This window comes from Mustela nivalis (genome assembly GCF_964662115.1).
Source record: "Mustela nivalis genome assembly, chromosome: X".
Taxonomy (NCBI): Eukaryota; Metazoa; Chordata; class Mammalia; order Carnivora; family Mustelidae; genus Mustela; species Mustela nivalis.
This window is the reverse complement of record NC_139040.1, coordinates 114,386,777-114,403,232: the sequence shown is the minus strand read 5'-3', so window position 1 is coordinate 114,403,232 and position 16,456 is coordinate 114,386,777.

Here is a 16,456-nt window from a genome sequence, read left to right as displayed (position 1 = left end):
ATGAACAGTGAGTGGTTCCAGCAACATCTGTTGAAGATATTATATTTCTAAAAATTGCTTTTTCACCTTTGTCAAAATTCAGTTCATATGTGGGTTTTTCTCTGGACTCTCTGTTCTAGTCCACATACCTATGAGTCTACCTTTTTGCCAATACCACAATGTCTTGATTACTCTAGCTTTGTATCAAGTCTTAAAATCAGTCTTCCAGTCTTCCAGCTTTGTTCCTTTTCAAAATTGTTTTGACTATTCTAGTTCCTCTGCTTTACCATATAAATTTCAGAGTCCACTTGACAATTTCTACAAAAAAAAAGTCTTCCTGGGATTTGGGCTGGGATTGCATGGAATCTGCCTGTCAAATTAGGGAGGATTAACATTGTGTTATCTATTACTGCATAGCAAATTAACCCCCCATTAAACAGTCAACAACACCGAATACTTTTCATCTCACAGATTCTGTGGGTCAGGAATCAGGATGTGGCTTAGCTGGGGTACCTCTGCCTGAAGACTTTTCACAAGGTTGTGATCAAGTTATCATCCCGGATTGAGGTGAAGGCTCAACTAGGGGAAGTTCTGCTTCTGAACTCACGTGGTTATTGGCAAGGCTACTGGCTGGAATCCTACATTAGTTCCTTGACCTATGGGCCTCTCTATAGAGCCGCTCACAACATGGCAGCTAGTTTTCCTCAGAGCAGGAGAGTGAGAGACTGCTCAAGACCAGAGCCACAGACTCTTTACCGTCTCCTCTGGGAAGTAACATCATTTTTGCCATTTTTTTTTAAATTAAAGGTGCATGACTAGGTATTGCCCACACTCAAGAGAAGGGAGTTATGCAAGGCTGTGAATACCAGAAGTTGGGAACCATTAAGGGCCATCTTGAAGGCTGCCTGCCACAGGCATCTTATCAACGAGTTTTCCAATTTATGAAGATATTATTTATCGGGGCGCCTGGGTGGCTCAGTGGGTTGAGCCTCTGCCTTCGGCTAGGGTCATGGTCTCAGGGTCCTGGGATCGAGCCCCGCATCAGGCTCTCTGCTCAGCGGGAACCTGTTTCCCTTCCTCTCTCTCTCTCTGCCTGCTTCTCTGTGATCTCTATCTGTCAAATAAATAAGTAAAATCTTTAAAAAAAAAGATTCTTTAAAAAAAAAGATATTATTTATCTAGGTCTTCTTTTTTTTCACTGAGGTTTTGTAAATCTCAACATACACATCTTGCACACATTTTATAAGAATCATACCTAAGGATCTCATGTTTCTGGTGCTTTGGTAAATAGCAGTATTTAAAACTTTAAATTTCAGGGGTGCCTGGGTGGCTCAGTGGATTAAAGCCTCTGCCTTCGGCTCAGGTCATGATCTCAGGGTCCTGGGATCGAGCCCTGCATCAGGCTGTCTGCTCAGCAGGCAGCCTGCTTCCCCCCTACCCCACTCTCTCTCTGCCTGCCTCTCTGCTTACTTGTGATCTCTGTCAAATAAATAAATAAAATCTTTCTTAAAAGATTAAAAAAATAAAATAAAAATTTAAATTTCAAATTGTTTATTGCTGGTATACAGAAATACAGTTGTATATGTATATTGTATATTGACCTCATGTTCTATGACCTCGGTAAAGCCACTTATTAGTTCTAGTAGTTTTTGGTAGGCTCCTCAGGTTTTTCTACATAGGCAAGTTGTTTTATTTTTCCTTTCCTGATATGCGTGCCTTTCTTTCCCTGGCCTTTTTCACTGGCTAGGACTTCCAATACAAGGTTGAATACTGCTCCCTATTCTTTCTTACATCCCAGATGTTCTTCTTAGAATCATTTTTGTCCTTCTGGGATATATTTTTTAAAAGTTCCCTTAATGATATCTGTTAATGTCTGAAAATACCTTTATTTCACCCTCATTCATAAAAGTTTATTTGCTGGGTATAAAATTCTAGGTTGACAGTTATTTCTCTTGCCACTTCAGAGGTATTATTCCACTGCCTTCTGGCTACTGTTATTGGAAAGTCTTCTGCTTGTCTTTGTTATCCTGCAGTTTTATTACTATGTGCTTAAGTGTGGATTTATTTTAATTACTCTGCTTGGAATTCTTGGGTTTCTGCATCAGAAGATTGGTGTCTTTCATAATTTCTGAAACCTTATCTCTTTGTATATTGTCTTTCCTCTATTATTGTTCTTAACTCCTGGAGCATACATTGGACCTTCTCTAGGCTGTATTTCCCTTAACCCTTAGTTAATACTTTCTATCATTCTGTCCTTTTGTCCTATATTGGTTATTTATTAGATCTACCTTCTAATTCTTTAATTCTGCCCTTAGTTCTATCTGCTATTTATAGCATCCTTTGAGTTTCTAATAAATTATTACTTTTTATTGTATAAACTCCTATTTGATTTTCTTCCAAATCTGTCCAGTCTGTTGTCACACTGTGTGCACCCTTATCCTAGCACTGCTATCTTTAATTCTTTATACACAATTAACATCATAGTTTTATACTCTGTATTTGAACATCCCACAATCTGTAGTTTGGGGTGGGTGTGTGTGTGCAAGGCACACAAACATGCCTGATCTTGAAGTTTGATGTGTATGCTGATCCTTGGGGATTTAGTGATTTTTTAAAAAATTCTGAATTTGTAACTTTATGGTAATTCTTTGAAGTCTATAAACATATTCCTCCAAAGAAAAATTTTTGTTTTCTTCAAGCAGTTTTCTATGGGTACTACCGAGGTCTGCTTTGAACTCTATTTTTGGCACAGGGTTTATTTTGAGTCACAGAGATTCAGGTTTAGATCTGGCCCACACTCACGCGAATTTGCTTGTACTTTGCCATTCCCAGGGAGTTCACTTCTTCCAGCCCTGTCTGCAGGGTGGGCCTTTTCTAGTTGAACTTCTTGAGGCTGTTGCTCTTGGGCCCTCCTGCCTTTATAAAAGGGTCCAAGCTGACCTCTCACTCTGCTTGGGCTCTAAGCTTTGTCTCCTGTCCCGCACAGCAAGGGCTGATTAGAACCTGGCTCTAGGCTGTCAGGAGCCAGCAGATACCTCCACAGAAAATATGATTTCTAGCTCATGTAGATTTGTGCTTTCCTATCATTTCTGCCCCTCACCCCATTACTTACCTACCACTTCTCTACATATCAAAATATTAAAACCTCTTTCTTGGCCATTTACTGCTTTCTGAACTAGAGGGAGTTTCTCTAGACATCTAGCCAGCATATTCTTGGAAACACAAGTCCTGCTGTTAAAATATTAGTGTTTTTCCTTTGCAGAAATTTTTCCTATGCAGATGTATAATCTGTGTAATAGGAAAACACCATGCATAGTGCTTTCTAACCTGTCGTTATCATTTAGCAACATATTTGGAACCACTTTTTACGTGAATAAATGTAACAGGGATGCTGTGGGTGTAGGAAACAGACACCAAGACCAAGATTTGAGTGCAGGAAGTTCATTAGGGAGTGCTTTGAAGATCAACACCATTGTGGAATGGAGTTAAGTAGGTTTAGGCAGAAGGGGGACATTTGGCAGAGTGCAGTTGTTAGTCACCTGTGGAGTTTGATGTGGGCTGCCTTTGGGAAGGAGATGTGACATTGGGCAAGTCAGCCAACTTGAAGTGAGTGCAATTCCTAGAGCTAGCTGGCAGTTGAAGACTGTCAGCCTATTGCATTCCCAATATCTGCAAGTCCTGAAGGGGGATTGTGGGAAGTGAATCACAGTATCCACCATAGTGAGGGACATTTGGGGCTCCAACTAACAGAAGTCCAACCAACTCTTTTTTTTTTTAAATACGGAATGCTTCACGAATTTGCATATCATCCATGCACAGGGGCCATGCTAATCTTCTCTGTATTGTTCCAATTTTAGTATATGTGTTGCTGAAGCGAGCCCCAACCAACTCTTGCTTAACGAATGGTTAATTCATGGTTAATGGTTAATATAAGGTCTGCAGTAGATGATTTTTTTTCCATCAACAGCATCTTTCCCTTTTATTAGGACAGCAAAACAAAAACAAAACAAAAAAACAAAAACCGCTTTCTCAAAGCCTCCAGTAGACTTTTCCTGATATTTCATGGACTGGAACCAGATCCTGTGGCCTCTTCTAGGTATAAGAGAAGCTGGGGAAATGAGAACTAGATATTCATGATTTTGTGCCTGGAGCAGTGAACACTGATGCCCCGAACAGTATCTGGATTCTGTTAGCAGAGAAAAAGGGAGAAAGGATTTTAGACATGCATCTCACACAGCCTGCCACAAATAGACCTCTACAAGATTATTTTGAATAATATATGGATATAACTTACTGAAATAGACCCCGTATTGCTGGAAATTTTGAATGTTGCCAACCTTTTGCTATTATCCACTGTGCTGCAATAAACATCCATGTTTGCCCAAATCCTCAATTCTTTGCTCAGGATGAAGAGACAAATATGTAATTTCTGGGCCAAAAAAATGTACCTTTTTAAGGATTTTGATACAGATTACCATGATATACCAGGAATAGTTCTCTAAATGTATGTTTACAGGAGCAGTGAATGAAGAGGCCTACTTCCCCTAGATCCTTGCTGGCACTGGATATTAACATTCTTATTAATTTTCATCAGACTTATATTCTCTAAAAAGTAGCTTGCTTTAATTTGCATTTTGATTACGTTGTATTCACCACATTGATTCATTTTTTGAATTGTGGTCCAAAAATAGGATTTGTGTGGTTTCAGCATTTTGAAAATTATTGAAATATACTTAGGGTTTTGTTACTGTGCTATAAAGGTTAATCACAGCAGGTCTGTAATTAGCTTGAGCTGTTTGCTTGAATTAAAACTCCTGCTGGAGGGCGCCTGGGTGGCTCAGTGGGTTAAGCCGCTGCCTTCGGCTCGGGTCATGGTCTCAGGGTCCTGGGATCCAGTCCCGTATTGGGCTCTCTGCTCAGCGGGGAGCCTGCTTCTCTCTCTCTCTCTCTCTCTCTACCTGCCTCTCCGTCTACTTGTGATTTCTCTCTGTCAAGTAAATAAATAAAATCTTTAAAAAACAAAACAAAACAAAACTCCTGCTTGACACTGACTCCTGGTCAAAGCATGAAACACTGATATATAATGTCTCTGTAATCATGAGTCCAAAGGGTCTCAGAGCAGTTTGACCCAGCTCGTCGGCACTGTTTACTAATAACCATGAGATTAAAGACTCACACCTGTATCACTTGGGGTGATAACCCCCAGGCCTCGCCCCCACAGTTCTGTTGGTTCTGCACCCGGGATATGCGTAAGTGACCACTAAAATATGTACAACTTCTGCAAACAGGTCATTTTAGTCTCCCTGATTCGGAAGGCTGCACTGTGCGCACGCCGGTGGTTCTGGATCCAGGAGCCATCTGGGCTGGCCCTTACAGAAACGGGACATCAGGGGGCACCTGGGTGGCTCAGTAGGTTAAGCCTCTGCCTTTGGCTCAGGGTCCTGAGATCGAGCCCCGAATAGGGCTCTCTGCTCAGCAGGGAGTCTGCTTTCCTTCCTCTCTTTCTGCCTGCCTCTCTGCCTACTTGTGAACTCTCCCTGTCAGATAAATAAATAAATAAATAAATCTTTAAAGAAAAAAAAAAAAAACAAAAAAGAAACAGGACATTAGGAGCCTGCCCCTGGCTTCCGCAGACACCTACCGCAAGTCATAGGCTGTGATGTATATTTGGACGTTTGGGCTCTTACAGTAGGTGTCACTTCCCTGTGACAAACGGTACATTGGTAGGCTTTGTCATTCAGGGCCCTGTGAGTCTTCTTCAGCAGTGGATCCCTGATTATATGGCACTCTTAGTGCAGCCCAAAGTCAAGATTTGTAAGGGTTCTGTGGGCACTAGGAAAAAAGCCAGACTGTCTATAATACATCTACATGTTTCTTTCCAGGAAGCTATTAGGTAAGACATTAATTATATCATTAAGGGAACCTCTGTCCTTCATATTTTGATTGTACATATTTCAGCGCCATTTTGTTTCATTTTCTTGTCTCAAATTCTACTCACTTAAGCATTTTGATCTTTGGTTTTCCTTCATTTCTGTCTGCTTCTTGTATTTCTTGCCATTCTCTTTATTGATTTTTTGTGCAATTGTGGGGTTGTTTTTAATTAACACAGAATTGATTTTTAAAAACCCAGTCTGGGAAATTTTATTTGTAAATAAGGGAATACGTTCCATTTATATTTCTCATTATAATGAATGCATTTAATATACTGTGGTTCATCTTCTATGCTATTTTTAAATGCTTCTTTGCCATTTCCTTTGTTTTATGATTTCTCTCTTACGAGTATTCGTTTTTATCTTCTTCATTGCTTTGGAGGGCATATGTACTCCTTTTACTCCTTTTAGGACTGGTATGTATGAATGGCCTTCAGGCATTCTGTGGGTCTTGTTTTGATAGCAATATATCTAATGAGACACATTAGGACATGACAAAAGGACTCAGGGGCCAACTCAAAGCTCCCCCTGCCCACAGCTGGGATAATTTGATGTGAACGTAAACATAATTGCAGGGGCTTGAAACATGTCAAGTAAGTGTGAATCTGAGTTCATATTACAAAAACACTCTTACTATTTACCCTTTTTTAAAAAAAAAGATAAAAATCTTTTTGTTGTCCTTTAGAGGAGTTTATGGCACCATCTGTTTTTGGGAAACTGCTAAATAAAATATTGAAGCAGGACAACCATAAAAAGCATTCTGTGGCCTGTATTTTTTAAATGATCAGAATTTTTTAAATGAAATGGTAATCTTTTAGTACCTCCTGATTTGGCCAAGTTGAATTTACTTTTAGTATCCTCCCTCTTCTTTGCTACTAAAATCTAAGATTTAGAGAGAGAGTCATCATTTAAACTTTTAAAAACTGATTTTCACAGTTTTCTCATTTTTGAACTCCTTTTTATCTCTCGTTATTATGGCGTATATTGAATTTTTTTCAGGAAGTGTGTGTTGACGATATGGATTTGAGCCCTGAAAGTCTGGAAGAACAGTTCACAGCAAGGCTCAGAAAATCCAGTCGCCTTGGCCCCATCCTACCTCTTAGAGAAGTTACCTAAACTCTCGGTTTCTCTCATCTTTAAAATGGGGGGGGGGGGTAGAGTGAATGAGTCAGTCCATACAAAGCATTTAGAACTGTTCCTGTCACACCGTGTGTGCTTACTATTTGTTAGCTATTATTGTAAAAGACGATTTGGCAGAGCTTATAAGTCTTCAGTTAGCAATCCTTTTCTCTAAAAAACTCTTGCTGTTGCTTCATTTTGTTCTGAAAGCTGATGTTGCAGAGAAGTCTGAACTCAGACCGACTCTGTTGTCTTATAGCACAGTGGTCAAGAGCTCTAGGTGTGTGACTTTGGGCGACTTGGTTGACCTCTCCAGTCCTTGCTGTCATCATCTGTAAAGTGGGGCAACTCATAGACCTCCCTGTGTTGGACCCACGATATTTGCTGGCCAAGCCCCCCTCCTCTCTTTCATTTGTTTATTTTTTTCTCACTCCAACCTTTTAATTCTGCCAGGCCTTATAATCATAGTACCCTCTTTCCTGAGCGCCTCTCTGGGCTGGGAGCAGCGGGTACCTGTCCCCCTCGGCGCCGGCCGTCCGATCTCTGCGGGCCCCGTCCCTCTCCTCCACCTGCGCACGTTGGGTCCCGGGGTGGGGGGGCGCGGGCGCGGGGGCCGGTCCTCCCCTCCCCTCCCCCGCGGTTGCCCCCCTGCCCTTCCCTCAGCCCTCCTGGGCCGCGTGTGAGGCTCGGAGGGAATAAAGGACTCTGAGCCCCCGGCTGCCCCCCGCCCGGCGGCGCAGGCCGTGGGTTCCCGCCCCTTCCCGCTGCCACCGTCCTTCTAGCGGCAGCGCGGGCGGCTGCGTGCGTGTGCTGCGTGGCTTGCGGGCCACCGGCTGGAAGCCGAGCCCGCGGGAGGAGCCCCCGCGCGGCCCCGGGATCCCGGGAACCCCCGCTGCTCGGCGCCGAGGCCTGGCCCGGGAGCTGGTTGGAAATGCAGAGTCTCGGGCCGTCCTGGCCCCGCCGCTGCCGCAGAAGAGCCTGTTCACAGCACCCCCGGGGGGCGGGGGGCGGGGGGCGGGGGTTGTGCGCGCATGAAGTTCCAGAAGCTCTGCTCCAGAGCCCGGCCCTGTAGCCCTTGTATAACGAATCCGTCGGTTGTGGCTGCTCACGGCGCCATTCTTTACAGCGAAGAGCGTCCCAGGCTCCTCAGCAGACCACCTCGCGCCAGGCTCCGGCTCGACCTCTCACTTCATCTTCATGTGAATTTTCCTCGACGTCGTGTCTTCACCGTCGAGTGGGGACCGCATTGCCGGCCACCTGAGTTCTTACGCGCACACCTCGGAATTTCACTCGGTCAGATTCCTGCTGTGTCCTTGGCTTACTTCACCTTTGAGAGAATCCCAAACTTGCCATAGTTGTGTCAGCAGCTTCTGTTTTGCTTTTCTCTCCATAAGAGCTCAGTGGTTTCGGTTACCTTTTCCTGAGTTTAGAAACCTGTTTCCACCCAGGAACCTTGCTGTGTTTTGGATCAATATCGCCCACTCAACAATAAAAATATGAATGGCTTACATTGGTTACCACATACTGTTGACATGATTAATCTCTTTTAGTGTCACCAGAACTCCCTGAGGTGGGTTGGAATATTCTCATTTTTCAGATGAGGGAGCAGACTGGAGTAAGCAGTGGGAATTGGGATCTTTCTCTTTCTCCTCAGGGGAATTCCTATTCTCGTGGCAAAATAGTATGGGTACTGTGACGGGTAACGATTCAATATATTATTTAGTCTACTTTCATGTATCTTTGAATATTTCCATAAGGAAAAGCGACATAAAGTCAAAATAATTAAGTACTATCAAAAATATTGAGTACTCAAAAATATTAAGTGCTAAAATAATTAAGTAATGGCAGGTGACTGGCCGATGTATCTCTTTAATTCTGACCTTTCTTCTCCATTTCATCCAGATTGACGTATCTGGCAGACATTTTTGATCTCTTCATCCTTGAACACCTCACAAGCTTCTGAGAGCTAATGGGCCTGGACCTGCGGTCCTGTCATTCCCTCCCCAAATTGCTCTTCCACCGTCTTTCCCATTGGAGCAAAGGACACCATCATATGCCCTGTGTCCAAGATGGACCCAGGAGTCTTTCGGTGGCCATCTCTTCTCCGCTACCTCATAGAACCATTTCATCACCAGGTTGTGTCAGTCGATACCTCCAGAGCTTGTCCACATGCCATTCACTCCTCTGTCTGCACTGTCAGCCATCACCCTTGTCCTAGTGGTCATCACCCTTCGCACTGCCCTGGCCCCTTTGGTGAGCTTTCCAATCCCATGCTTCCCCCTTCCAGGGACCAGACAACCTTTGAAAATGTAAGTCACATCAGCCGCCTAAACTTAGAACCCTTTGATGACTTCCCATTTTCCTTAGAATAAAACACAGATTTCTCACCCAGCCTCTGGAGGCCTCGTGCGATCTGGCCTTAGTATTTGTCCGTCGTGTTCCTCGCCTCCCTCTCCCCAGCCAGACACCCTGGTCTTGTTTCCGTCTTTCTGATGCCCCACATGCTGTCCTGTTGCAGGGCTACACACACCTGCCCACATTGTGTTTCTTGGTTTTCTCTTACTGATCCTTCCTATCTCCAGCTCTAGCTTCCTTCTTTAGAGAGATGCTCCCTAACCACACAGTCAGAACTAGCTTCTCCCAGGCAAGGATTTTAGGATCAGTTTTTAGTTGTAGCACACATCATCGTTCGCAGTTGTATGTTAATTTGTGTTTAAGTGTTTACTGGCTGCCTGTCTCAGTCTGATGATAATGTGAGGGCCTGTAGATCCAATACCTAGAAGTGCTGGGCACGTAGTAGGTGATCATGAAGCCCGTGGTGAAGAACTAACTGTCAGAGTCACCTGCATTCTGGGAAAGTATCTCAAGGATGTCCTTCTTGTCAGCAGGTGAATTTCCTATATAGGCTTTCTATTCTTTACTGACTGCATATGGATTTTAATTCTGTTGTTGCCGTAGGAAATTCCTTACAGTCTTCTTTGCGTCAACTACCTTTTCAACTTTTGCTCATCTGCCTATGCCCTTTTGCTCCTTGTGCAGAGAGGTTATGGTTATTTGCAATCATTTGAAGATACCAAATAGTTTGGGCTTTTTCTTCTGGCTCTGAAAGCCAGTAATTTCCCAGAAGTATTTCCTTTTTTAAAAAAATATTTTATTTATTTATTTGACAGACAGATCACAAGTAGGCAGAGGGGCAGGCAGAGAGAGAGAGAGGAAGGGAAGCAGGCTTCCCGCTGAGCAGGGAGCCAGATGCGGGGCTCGATCCCAGGACCCTGGAGTCATGACCTGAGCCGAAGGCAGAGGCCTTAACCCACTGAGCCACCCAGGCGCCCCAGTATTTCCTTTCTTTGAGTCTTCCAACTATTTCTTTTACACCATAGTCTCTGTTTGTAGACCCCAATTTGTTTTTTCTTTTAACCAAACCTGAACAGGGGAAGACCCTCCCAGACTCAGTGTGTCACCAGAACGTGTGTGTTGCCTTTAACCCCAGCTTGTATGCGTTTGGGTAGTGTTTCCACCTCCTCGACAAATCCACAGCAGGAAAGTGGGATAGTTGTTGGGCATGGCTTCCTGTCCGTGTTCCAGCTTCTAACAGGCATTCGCTTATTGTACCTCTTTGTGCTCTCGTGGTTATCACCTTCCTCTTGTCATCTTTGTCTTTGGTACTGGAAGCCAATGACAGTAAGTGAAACAGTTCTCCCTACGTCTGTGGTCGCCTACAGTGAGTGAATAATGGGAGAACATACATTTGATACCCCGGCCAGTCTGCCCTTACTTCCTGCCTCCTTGATTAACAGGGCTGTTCTCTTTCAGTGTAAATATGTAAAAAGGCAGTGGGGAGCCTAGAAGGGGGGGGCTGGGAGGCTAGAGTGGGCAGAGGGGATGGGGACTAGAGAGGGGCAGAGGACACAGATGCGTTTCAAGCAAGGGCAAAACTCAGGAATAAAACCTCCTGCTTCACAGTATAGCTTCTTGGGATCAAGAGCTATGAATGCCCAGTCTTCTGGCTAGTAAGGGCCTGAATTTCCACACCAGAACGCAGTTGGTGTAGCAAGAACAATGTCTCTTAAAAAAAAAAAAAAAAAAAGTTCTTTCTACGGATGCTCTCTTTCGTGAAGGGAAGCCTGAGTATTCCATAGGAGGTGAAGTATACATCTGTTTTTCTCAGTCTAACTCTATTTGCCTCAAAATTATTTCCAAGGCTATTCACAAGTTGATACTATGTTGTCTGTCAATCTCTCATTTTAATGAATTTTTATTATTTTTCTATAAGGTCATGGGACGTTTTAATGAAAAGTTGTGAGGAGTTTTACTGGCAGACTGTAAGATCCAATTTTTCTCTTATCCTCCTTCAACAAAGAAATCTGCAGATCCTCAGAATATTCATGAATATGATTTTTTTTTTTTTGCTTAACATCTGCTCCCATAGCTCTGTCAGTAAGGAATTCATCATTCCCAAAGCATTCCATATGCTTTTCCACTCTGCATTTACCCATGCAATTTCCCCTGGCACAAAACCTCTTCATTTTTTGGCCTCTAGTAGCTCAAGAACAGGATGTTTCGATCCTCTTCTTGTTTTGAGCCCGAGGACACTGTGACTCCATGTTTGTTAGTACAAACATTCTAATCAGAATCATGCCAACATTGAAGAAATTTTATGAAGAACATATTTTCCCAAGCAAACTCAAATCATTTTAATTCCTTGATATCAATTTTCTATATAAGGCAGATAAAATGTTTCTAGTACTTTCATTTGTATTTGAATGCAATTATTTTCATCTGGAAAATTCTTATTCATAAAAATGTCATAATGATTTGTTTTAAAATTTGTCCAAATAAAAATTTTTATGTTTTAACCTCTTATAAGTGAGTTTACTTTTATGGCAATTAGGTCTGCCGGTTTCCTGTGTTGCAGATTCTGTGGGCCTAAATTTTGTCAAGAAAATGTGATTTTTTCAATTGTTTTCAATCACTAATAAACATAGTAGAGTAGTGGTGACCCACCAATACACCCCAGCGCTCACCCTTCAGTACTCAAGAATGGTAATTGGCGGGGCGCCTGGGTGGCTCAGTGGGTTAAGCCGCTGCCTTCGGCTCAGGTCATGATCTCAGAGTCCTGGGATCGAGTCCCACATCGGGCTCTCTGCTCAGCAGGGGGCCTGCTTCCCTTCCTCTCTATCTGCCTGCCTCTGTCTACTTGTGTTCTCTGTCTGTCAAGTAAATAAATAAAATCTTAAAAAAAAAAAAAAAAAGAATGGTAGTTGGCTCCTGAGTGCAAATACCTGCAACTCCCCACAATTCTAAGCCAATGAAGTTGGAGGGTAAATACCCCAGCTTCCATAGCATCTGGTGGGATGACTCTCGGCTGTGTTCTACATGGTTTTACTTAGTTCCCTGGGCTGTGCGGGGGAGGATCAAACCCAGTTACTTCCGGTGGAAAACTGCTTGAAGACGTACCCTTTACTAGTTCATCCCCATCCCTGTCTTACTTCCCCTTCCCTAATTGATGATGCTTTCTGGAATGAATGACCTCTTAAGTAAATCACTTGTATTCTCATTCTCCTCTAGGAGTAAGCATCCAGGGACTCCCACCTTAAGGCTACAAATATATAAAGTTTTGCCGTTGCCGTGTGTCATTTTTTGTGGAGTCTGAATTTTCCATGGTCAGTGTCTTTTTTTCTTTATTATTCTCAGAGTTAAAAAATTTTTTAAGGAGTTAAAATAAGTCTTTGGCCTTTTTTTTTCATTCATGACAAATATCCAGTTTTACGTTGATCATTTCTACCAGCACTAGAATCCGCGTGGAGACAGATCGGATCTCGTTGCCTGCTTCATGTGACCTCCTGTGCTTTTTCTGCCCATCCTTTCTTGAAACCCTTATGTGTGTTCTCCACCGACAGAGATCTTAATTGCCATGACCAAGTAGAAATGCCAGTCCCTCCGGGAACCTTTCCTTGATTCTCACCAACAGTAATTGTAACTTGGAGCTCCCACAGCATCCTGCTTTTCCCTCTGTTTAGCACCTTTTCTTGCCTTCAGTGATTTTGAATCGTTTTCCTACTAGACTGAGAGCAGAGTGGATCTTGTTTGTTTTCACTTCCACCTAACTACGCTCCCACTAGCACACATTCAATAAAAGTTTGAAAGTAGGGATGCCTGGGTGGCTCAGTCAGTCAAGTGTCTGCCTTCGGCCTAAGTCGTGATCCCAGGGTCCTAGGATGGAGTCCTGCATCGGTCTCCTTGCTCAGCAGGGACTCTGCCTCTCCCTCTCTCTCTGCAGCTCCCCCTGCTTGTGCTCTGTCAAATACATAAACAAAATCTTTTTTAAAAGGTTTGAATGTATATCTCTATTACAGAAGATGGAACCCTAACTAAGAAACCTCTCATACTCCACATCTAAGAATGCTGTTAACTTTTGAATAGGTTTTTTTTAAAATCTGTAATGTATACCATGCCTTTCTTTTTCGCCTCTATCTCTTAAATGTATTCAATTGTTAATCTTTTTGCTCTGTCAATTAACTCCCATATTTTCTCTAAATTGTTTTGCTTTTCACATTCACTGACATTTGATTATATAGTTTTTTTAAATTGTTCCAGTATTTAAAGATACTGGTCATCATTTGGAATAGCATGCTCAAGCGTGGCAAAGCATAGCTGATGAGGAATCCTTCCAAATCCATAATGAAACACCGAAATACCATTGAAAGCTACATAAACACCATGTACAGGAATTCACAGGACACACATAGCAAACAGATGTGAAAAATTAATCAATGTTCTAGAACCAAAGAAACTAAAAATACAATTTTCACCTAAATTGCTTATGATTGAATGCTTTTAGTACAGGGTGTAATAAACTCATATTCACTGCAGATGTGAGTGGGGCGCCTGGGTGGCTCAGTGGGTTAAGCCGCTGCCTTCGGCTCAGGTCATGATCTCAGGGTCCTGGGATCGAGTCCCGCATCGGGCTCTCTGCTCAGCGGGGAGCCTGCTTCCTCCTCTCTCTCTCTCTCTCTCTGCCTGCCTCTCTGCCTGCTTGTGATTTCTGTCAAATAAATAAATAAAATCTTTAAAAAAAAAAAAAAGATGTGAGTGGGCTATGTTGTACAACTTTCCTGGAACTTAATCTAGTACTATTTCTCAGGGACTTTAAATAGTTCATTTTTAAGTTTCATCCTTAGGAAATTACAGCAAGGAAATAATCAGAAATTGGGACACTCTATATGCATGTGCAAGCGTGCATACATGCGTGTGTATAATCAAAGAACTTTAAAAATGTAGTTACGTCTCACAATAGAGGCATGGTTAGATAAGTTATGGTATAGCCATATTATAGAACACTAAACAATCACTAAAAATATTTTCAAAGAAATTTTCATGAGCTTTGAAATTATTCCCAATAAAATTTTATGTGAAATACAGGCTACAGAACTGTGATTGTGCTGATTTCCACGAACACTCTGATCCCCTAGAGCTAGTTTTCCATTGACTCCTTATCTTCCTGGGTATGAGTCACACTCTCTTGTTTCTTTGCAGGTCTCCTAATTTTTTGTTGGAAACTTGATATATTTTAGATAATATATGGTAGCAACTCTGAATTCCATGTGATGTTTTTGCTATTTTCTGGTTTGTAGTGTGTTTTGTGATTTGCCTTGAGGAATTCTGCTGATTCTGTTCCCACCCATTCCCCTCTCCCCAACTAGTACTATACAGCCATTGATGTCTCTGCTCAGTTGTTTGTTTTTTAAAATTTTTTTCTTTTTAAGTTTGGATTTCCGGGGATCACCCAAGTCAGCAAAGCTTGTCATCAGCCAATGATTAATCAGAAGTTACACTTTAACACCTTGAGCCAATAAGGCTTCCACCCTTTGCTAAAGAATGTGTGCAGCCCGGGGAATGCATTCAAAGCCTGAGTAGTTTCCAAGCTTGTTCCAGCTTTTATTCTGTGTTTGCAAGACCTCACATCCATTCAGGGACAAGAAGCTTGCTAGGGTCCTCTAAGGTCTCCCCTTAGGTGCACGCAGCCTTGTCCATGAACACAGCCTTTTGGACCACCAAGGGATAAAGTAGGCTCATTCCCAAGGTCTGTTCAATTTCTGGCTGGTCTGTCTGCCAGTCTATTGCTAAAACCAAGCACTATTGAGACTTCAGGCTGGCTGCGGTGGTGTCAGCAATGACACGGGCTTGTTCATGCTCCAGATAAAGGCAGGCCCCCCTAAGGGCCCCGGGAGAACCTTTGTGCCGTGTAGCTAGGGGAAGGGGAGCGGAGATGGGACTTCCCTGGCTGAAATACCACAGACTCCCATCATAACACCACTTAGAGCAGTTCTGCCCATCTCCTTGAATAAATGCGCCTCCCATTTGTTGTATGCTTTTGACCAATTTCCCAAGTCTCCATTTTTTGGGACAGGTTTGTTTAGTTTTGATTTTTAGGGATAGGATCTGCTGAGCTCCTTAACTGGCCACTCCGGAAGTCCTGCTCTGTAAACCACATAAGTTGTACAGATTAATTATACAAATTCATCTTACTCCTTGGGGGAGACAGTGGGACCTTCCTTGGGCTGTCAAATCCCCAGGGTAATGTCACCTTGGCAAAATGTTGACTTCAGCCTGGAAACTAACTGGATCTGCAGGAAGAAGTCCAATTGTACAGACAAGAGCACCTGAACTAGTGGCCCTCTGTACTTATTTTCTTCCAGTTAGTTTTTAGGCAAGCTTTTTCAAGAATATTCAATGATCATATACATTCCATGAAAAAAAAAAACCACCAAAAAGAGCTCTGTGGCCAACATTTGGTTCACACTAAGCTAAACAAAATCAAAAGAAGTTAACGTCAGGACTTCTCAGAGCTTTTAATATGCTGTTTGTTGAGACTCTCTAGGAAAGAAAAAATATACATAGTGTTTTCTCAACATAATTGTGACCAACGAACACATTTTTCCTCCACAGAGAATTTCAAAGTATTAGTGATCTTTGAGACACCCTTTGGTGTGTTTTACTTGAAAATTTCCACTTGGATCAGACATACTGAGATGTTAAGGGAAGAAGTATGTTCACAACTATGAAAGCTATATGCATTAACCTTCTAAAGGGACCGGTGCTAGTGGAAATGAATGGAGGAAATCCCTCAGGGAGGTCTATTTCAGCAGACAATCAAGCTAATACAGCTGCCCCTCCTCACCAGGAGCATTTCATTGGTAACCTTCCAACTTCGTTTTTGTTTTTGTTTTTTTAAGGAGGCCTTCCCATGTGCCTGGCTTAAGTCAGACTTTTGAAAAATAAAGACACCATCAAGGAGTACAGTTAAGGGTGAGACAGAAAAGAGTTACAAGCCGGATGTGTCAGAAGAGGCAGGCTGGGGGTGTCCACAAGGTGCTGTGGTAAGGCCAATGGCACAGTTAACCTGGACCAGGGTGTACAAGGAGACC